Consider the following 8,053-nt stretch of genomic DNA (forward strand, 5'->3'; position numbering starts at 1 on the left):
TGCTGCTATTACTCGCCTGGAGGAAGTCGTGGCTGGGATTAGTCGCCTTGAGAAGGCCGTGGATGGGCTCAAAGGTGAAGTTGACATTATCTCCCCTCTCCTCCAAGCTAAGGACGATGGCCATTCCGTGGAAAATTACGATGGTGATCAAGTGTCCTCCTCCTAGACCCAAACCGTGCCCATAATCAATCTCTGATGTCATTTTGTTTTCATCCCGACCCTTCACTCCCATTTCATTTTGGTGGTGTAATCTTAAACTTAAACTAGCCATGGTGAACATCGTTTGAACTTTGTTTAAACAATGATTTGTGTTGACCTTGTTATCCTTTCACCTCTATGCATATCTTTATGTCTTTTCTAACATGTGTTCTCATTTGATCCAATGATAGCATCTTTGCCCTTTTGATGATGTTAAGAGGGGGAAAAGGTAAAACTCATGTTCTATGTCTTCTAGACTAATTTTATTAACCCTTGCCATGCTCTAAATTTATCGATTAAATCCTTGATATCTGGTTTATTCTCTATGTCTAATCTATCTTGCTTTAAGTCTTTTACTTCATTTGCTTAACACACTCTAATCTACATGTTCTTGGTGATCTTTGACTAAATACGAAAGGGGGAATATTAACTTTGATAGACATTCGTTTTTTATTTGGGCTTGTCATCATCAAAGGGGGAATTTGTTGGGTTCTCTTAATTGATAATGACATACCCATTTAACTTGTGCCTTCTTAGTTTACTATTTCAGGATTAATCGATCTATTTGAAAGACTTAATCAATCAAGGATCGTTAAGTATTTGCTACCCAAGACATAGAGTCGTTTGGTCACTCTTTGTAAATGATGAAAGAGTAAAATACATGTAGCAGTGACAGTCAGGCATACCGTTGCTTATAACGGGTAGTAGTATGCTTGACCATTTCGTTTGACCCGTCACACTTGAAGCAAAATTTTCAATTCAAATATTTCATCCTTATCAAAATGGGCTTTCATATTTCAGATTTCTAACTTGAAATATTTGGAATGGTGGTCTTTAAAAAGAAGTTTGTAAAGAGTACTTCAAAAGATTTCCTCTTTGATGATACACCTTTGCTTGTTATCATATGAAACTTTGTTTGGTTCTTTCTTGTATTAACAAGAGTTGTCTTCTTCCTAATGTCTTCTCCTCTTTGTTTCTGAAAACACAAGAGCTTTTTAAGGATAGTTACAAACTCTCTTTTCTCCTTTTTGCTTCTTAGAAAGAAGTCCTTTTGGTGTTAGTTTGGGAAGGTCAACACTTTTGTTTCACAACCAAAAGTTTTGACCACAAACCCTACACTACTACAAATCCAGGCAACTACAACGCCCCTTTAACAACGATTATTCACGAAAATCACAATAGACGTTGTAGAATGTATGGCGCGAATTTTACTAAAATAAATTACAACGAGTATGGTTATAAAAACCGTTGTTATTAGTTTTAACAACGGGTCACACATGAACAACCGTTGTTAATAATTTGGCGCAAAATTGGCGCAAAGTTAGTGAAAAGTAATCACAACGGTTACTTTTGAAACCCGTTGTTAAAACTTATTTAACAACGGGTGTTTTTTACAACCGTTGTTAAAACATATTTCACAACGGTTGTTGTTTAATAACCGTTGTCAATACCTTCCATACTATAAACCACACAAACAAGTCTGCTGCGACCCACAAAACACAACCCTTAATACACAAACACAAACACAGCAGACAAACAAACACAAAACACACACTCTCTTTCTCTCTTTCTCTCTTTCTCTCTTTCTCTCTTTCTCATCGTCGCTTTATCTTCTCGCCGTCACTGTTGATTTCATCGTCTATTACGTTCTGTATGTATTTATCGTAAATCTCGCCGTCCTTTGTTAGTTTCATCGTCATTATTTTCTTTTTCTATTTATTTCTTTTGCATGTATGTGTTTTTATCGACCATTATGTTATTTGTTTAAGTATTGTTCGCATAATTAGTTAGTAAAACAATGAAGAAGCAAGATGAAGAAGTAAGATAAACATAATTAATATATATATATATATATATTTATAAATACATAAATTAGAAAAAAAATTACATATGTAAAAATGCAATTCTTATATTTTCATAGAGGATCTTATTCTGCTCTATCGTATCCGTCCTCTCCTCCTTGGCTATTTGGAGGTTCCGTTCAGCAGTTGCTATATCGTCATATAGCCGCAATCGCTGCTCCGTCAAGCCATCTTCTTTGGCGTGCTTCAGTGTGGATCGAGCATCCGCAAGGTAGCTCCTGAAACTTTCCTCAATATGGAGGAACCGGCGGATGAAGTTGTTGTTGTTCTCGATCATGGTAAGAGTCTTAAGGATGAAATCATTCATTTTGTTGGAGTTTTTTGAGTTTGTTTTGAAAGATTAAGTAGAGTTTGTTTTAGCAGTTAGGGTTTGGAGATGAATATATTGAGATAATGGAAATGTTAGTTGAGATAATGCAATGTATTTATACTAAGCAATGTGTGGGTTGAGTTGCTTTTTAATTAATATATATGTTAGGAAGTTGTGCCATAATCATCATCATATCTCTCAATAATGCTGCTTCAAATCTTATTACTAACCCTTCTCATTCCATATTATCCGTTCATATGTACAGTGATGTCAGTAATAATGCATGCATCGGAATTCTAACGGGCCGTAATTATGCATGCATCTAGTAATATTTAATTTAATTTTTTTTAATTTTTTAAGAACAAACAACAACGGGTATTTACAAACAACCCGTTGTCTTTAGTTATAACAACGGTTTTGTATATTAAAACCCGTTGTTATAACTTTCCCCCCAAAATTGAGTCACACTTTCCACAACGGGTTGTTATACATAAAACCGTGGTTAATAGTTTTAACAACGGTTTCCTTAAGTAAACCAACCGTTGTTAAAACCTTCTACAACGGACGCTTTAACAACGTCCGCTTTTTTATATAGCAACGGTTTTTGACCGTTGTTATAGCCTGTATCTGTAGTAGTGCTAGCTTGCACCCATCCATTTTTTCCTCTATAAAAGGAGCACCACCCTTCACTTTGAAACCAAGACTTTTACGTGAGAAATCAAAGCTTTTGCAAAATCAGTTTTAAGAACTCAAAACTTTTTAATTTGCAAAAATATTCTGAAGTCTTCAAGTGTGTCAATCGAAATCACTGTTGCCTCATAGTATTGTACTCTCTCATCTAGAAAAGTTTGTAATAATAAGTTGTCCTTCTCAATTCTTTTAAAGAATCAGTCTAAGGAAACTTGGTTTGTAAACATTCTAGTTAGAGTGTAGAGTTCATAGACGGAGTAGTCTTAGAACTCGTGTCGCAACCGAATTAGGTTGTTGGTCCTTTTGTTGTTAGTGTTTTAAAGTAGTCGGAGTAGATTACATCACTTATCAATAAAAAAAGATTGGAGGTAGGCCTTTAGAGTGTCGGCCGAACCAATTCAAAATCGTTGTGTTGTTTATCTCTTTGCTTTTAATTTCGCTGCAACTTATTTACTCATTTTCCTTTTACGATTTTGTTGGTAACAGTCCTGGATACTGTCACTCCTGGTTTTCTGTTTCACTTCGTAAACTAAGACCATCGTGTAACAGTCAGAACAATTGTCACCCTCAAACGTTACTTGTTTCCTCGAGCTTCCGTGATACACACTTAATCCTTTCGTTTAATTGATGTATCCATTTGCTCTTAACATTGTTCATCAACTTATCTTTAAACAATATAGATCTAAGTTGAAATTTTAAAAATAGTACCTAATTCACCCCCTCCCCCTCTTAGGTACTTAGAATCCATAACTCTTCACATTTTAATTCGGGTTTATACACAAGCATCGTTCTTCCATTTTTATTCGTTATTGTTCTATTTTTCTTGTCATTTCAATCTCATTTTATTACCTTGTTAGTTCGCTTCCATTTGGTAATTTCTCCATTACTCTATTCTTTTTCAGTTTGATTATTTCATTTTTCTATTTACATATTGTTAATATGTCTTTATTTATATTTCAATTTGTCAATTGTTTACATTTTATAATGAGTGAGTAGTTTATATATTTAGGAAAAGGGTTATTAGCATTTAAATAGCATATAATCCGTTGTTGAGTCGAGTTTGTATGTCATTGTTTTGTCTTCTTTCCTTGTCTAATTTACATGACAAATTTTGATTGAATGGCCCACGATCATTTGTTTGTACCCTTGTAATTTTTATTCTAATACCGAAAGTCGGGACGGGATAAGACTAAGCAAGGAGTAGTGAGACAAACCTAGTAAGATCGAAAGCCTCTAGGATCCGTCTTAAGATTGACAATAATCTGAAAGACATGTGCCATAGACCTAGACAATATCGACATCTCAATACCCGATTTTGACTATATTTGTATGCTAATTGATATATGAAACCCCGTACTCCCTAAATTCCTTTTAATATTGTTAGTTGTCACTCTTGTTAATCGTTTTATTTTACAAACCAAAGTCAATCTACGCTCGTTCCGACTAAGATAAAATTCGACCCATGACAACCATTTTAGCAACTCTCGTCTCCTTGTGTTCGACCCCGACTACACTAGCTTAGGGTAGAGCCGTTAGGTAATTATCTTTGATTTGGGTTTACGATAGGCCTATCAAATTTTGGCGTCGTTGCCGGGGAGCACGGTTTTGTTGCTATATTAGTTGTTGAATTTTATCTTATTTTTATTTGTCTTAAGAAACACTTGTTCCCTGGGACCGGTCTTACCTTCCTCTTGTAGTTTTAGTCTTATGTTCAGGTCTTGTAGATTGGGTGAGCCAATTCCAAGTGATCTGGAGCCCGGGAGAACCTTCATTCGTAGACTCAATTATTTCAAGGAGCTTGCTCAAGCTTCTAGTTCCGATAATTTGCCTCATATCCGTGTCAATTATCCCGCATTGAAGAAGAGGAATCCACTACTTCTTCCCCACCATCATCTCTACCTTCAATTGCAAAGAAAATGGTGCGTTTGTCTGATCATTCCAAGCCTACTGTCGAGATGCTCCCTAGGGGCATTCCCACCGCTAATGCTGAGGCGGCAAATTTTGAGATTAAACCGGCTCTCATTAGCTTAGTTGAGAAGAGGCAATTTGGTGAAGGTCCTCTTGAAGTAGATCCTAATTTCCATATCCAAAATTTTGTGACTATTGCTTCATGATAAGGCAAACCGGAGTCACGCAAGAGCAAATACGAGAGATGCTTTTCCCTTTCTCTTTAAGGGATAAAACAAAGCTTTGGATAAATAGCCTTGATAAAGTCTCCTTGGGCATAACCGATTGGAATAGCTTGGCTCTTGCATTCTACCAAAAGTACTTTCCTCCGGAAAAGACCGCCCTTTTGAGAAGCCAAATCATCGGTTTCTGACAAAAAAGGTGATGAGAGCCTATTTGAACCATGGGAGGGTACAAAGAGTTGCAAAGAGAGTGCCTTCATTATGGGCTTGATCCTTGGTTCTTAGCCATTACCTCCTAAAATGATTGTTGTTCCGAGTCCCGCACGTCCTAGACTCTACCAACAATGGGAGGTTTGATGAAATTGACACGGAGATTGCTCATGCTACTATTGAATATATGGCTATTAATGATTCCCAATATATCAATTCAAGGAGTGCAAATCCATTGAAAGTGAAGAAAGAGGATCCCAATGTTGCACTTTTACAAGTTCAAGTGATATTTCTTCAACAACAACTTGAGAGCTCTCAAGGCTCTAGTTTCACTTGTCAAGTCAATGCTATGCAAGGTCAATTCAATCCCTCATGTGAGCTTTGTGGAGGTGTGGGGCATGCTGCCCAATTTTGTGCTAATGCTATTCATCAAGCCATTGTCTTTCAAACTAAAAGGCCTACGTTATAGAAGAATTATAATGTGCTTGTTCCTCCTCATCAACAACAAGCTCAACAATTTGTGCCACACCAAAGACCATTAAATCCACCGGGTTTTCAAGCACAAAGGCCTCCACTTATCCAACAAGTTCTCCAACCCCTATTCCAACAACAAAATGACAATAAGGTGAGCAAATTAGAAGTCATGATGATGCAAATGGCTAAACTTTAAGAGAAAATGATAGCCCAAATGCAAAAAAGTGATCAAGATAAAGATGCCGCAATCAAAATGTTGGAGACTCAATTGGCTCAACTTGCCACTTCAAGTGCCAAAAGACAACAAGGCCAATCACCACTTCAAGGTGAGAAACCTTGTGACACCCTAATTCTACCCATCTTACCCATCTCTCAAGTTTATTATTTTAAGGTCAAGTTATTTATATTGGGGTGCACAAACGTGCGTCGGGAGCAAATATGCTCTGATACCAACTGTGACACCCTCATTTTTAGCGTTAAATAAACACGTAAATTCTATAGAAAAACTGACAGGATATGTTTGTAATTGGTTCGACTAGATAAAAACCTGTAATTTTAAAAACTTTTCTAAACCATTCACTAACATTTCCAAATGAAGAGTGCCAAAACCTGCAAATACTAACAAACTAATTTACATAATATACTAAAGTCACTAAAGTCGCGAGAATAAAGCGATACAAACCAAAGTAAAAGAGGGAGACATATGTCCCTCCAAAATATAAACACAACCAAATGTTTAAAGGTTTACTATAAAACATAACCAAACTAAGTCCAAGGTTCTTTTGCTCACTAGCTCGTCCGTGTACCCCATCTAATCATCATCAACCTGTCAATCACATTTTATATAAACACGAAAGCCACAATTCAGTGGGGAGTAACTTCGAGTCCTCCCAGCCACGAAATGTCATATTTAATGTAACATGTAATGTAACATGTAAACAACATCATAAATAAACTAATTATCGAATATTCTAACATATGAACACTAAACTGACCAAATTAAACTATCATGTGAAACATATGACAAGCAGTAATCCAAACTTTATCAATTGTAACCGGCTTGCATCTCACCTATTACAATTCATAAAATCACCATACAAGAAAGGGCAATATATCAAAGACAGGCATAAGTTCTTAGCACCGTCAATAGTCACTCTGTAACTCGAGTCTATACCACGAGGTAGGGAAGGTAATCGAACCGGTATCTTGGCTCAGAGGTTCTATCAAAACATGGCCAAGACACAACACAACCCTAGTCCTAAATCTGCTTGAGACCTAGACATGCGGATACACAAAGACCGCACCCAAGACCCACAATTTTTTTAAAACAAAGTGAGTACCCTAAGGAGTCCACCAAAGGGTTGGCTAGTACTTAAGCTGACCACTTACCCGCAAAATAAGTAACGAGGTCATGCCCCAACTTGGATATAAACCCACCAAGTCAGGAACACAAAGGCTATTAAGCAGTGAACATATACTCGTCAAAGACTATAAAGACCTATCTATGACAAACACAACAACCTGCAAGAAGTATTCAATACCAATTCCATTTCAAGCAATATTAACCATATTAAAGGTTTCAGGGAATCTAAGGCCGTTTCTACAATATAAGAAACCATTCAATTCAACCAACATCACATGTGAACTAAAAACATAATAAATAGCCTAAAACAAGAATAAGGCCAATTATCCATTATTCACAATAATTTTCATCCAACCGAATTTTTACCCGCAACCCCAGTCCTGCGACAGGTACGGGTTCAATCGCGGCCGACCAATCACACAATTGACTGACATCGATTCAGTCAAAGGGACCAAGGCCTCAGTTTTCGGCATAATCATCCAAACATTACAATTAACGCTATAAAATTCATTTTAAGCCTATTCATTACAATTTCATATTATAACCTATCCTAACATGTGCCAACTACCAATATAAACATAATTTTACCATTAACATTATATTTACTACTAACATAATTCATTTCAAAAGAGTGCCCATATGTTACTTATACTAAATATAACATTAATAAACCCGATACGACGAACCACGCATGAAAAACCGCGAAACAAGCAACGGGCCGACCCGGGCCAACCCCAAGGCTGTCGTGGGCCTGCCGGGCCTGCAGGGCCTGCTGGGCCTGCTGGCCGCCACCCCCTACCCTCCATTTCTCCATTTT

Source organism: Silene latifolia, chromosome 7 (genome assembly GCF_048544455.1).
Source record: "Silene latifolia isolate original U9 population chromosome 7, ASM4854445v1, whole genome shotgun sequence".
Classification (NCBI taxonomy): domain Eukaryota; kingdom Viridiplantae; phylum Streptophyta; class Magnoliopsida; order Caryophyllales; family Caryophyllaceae; genus Silene; species Silene latifolia.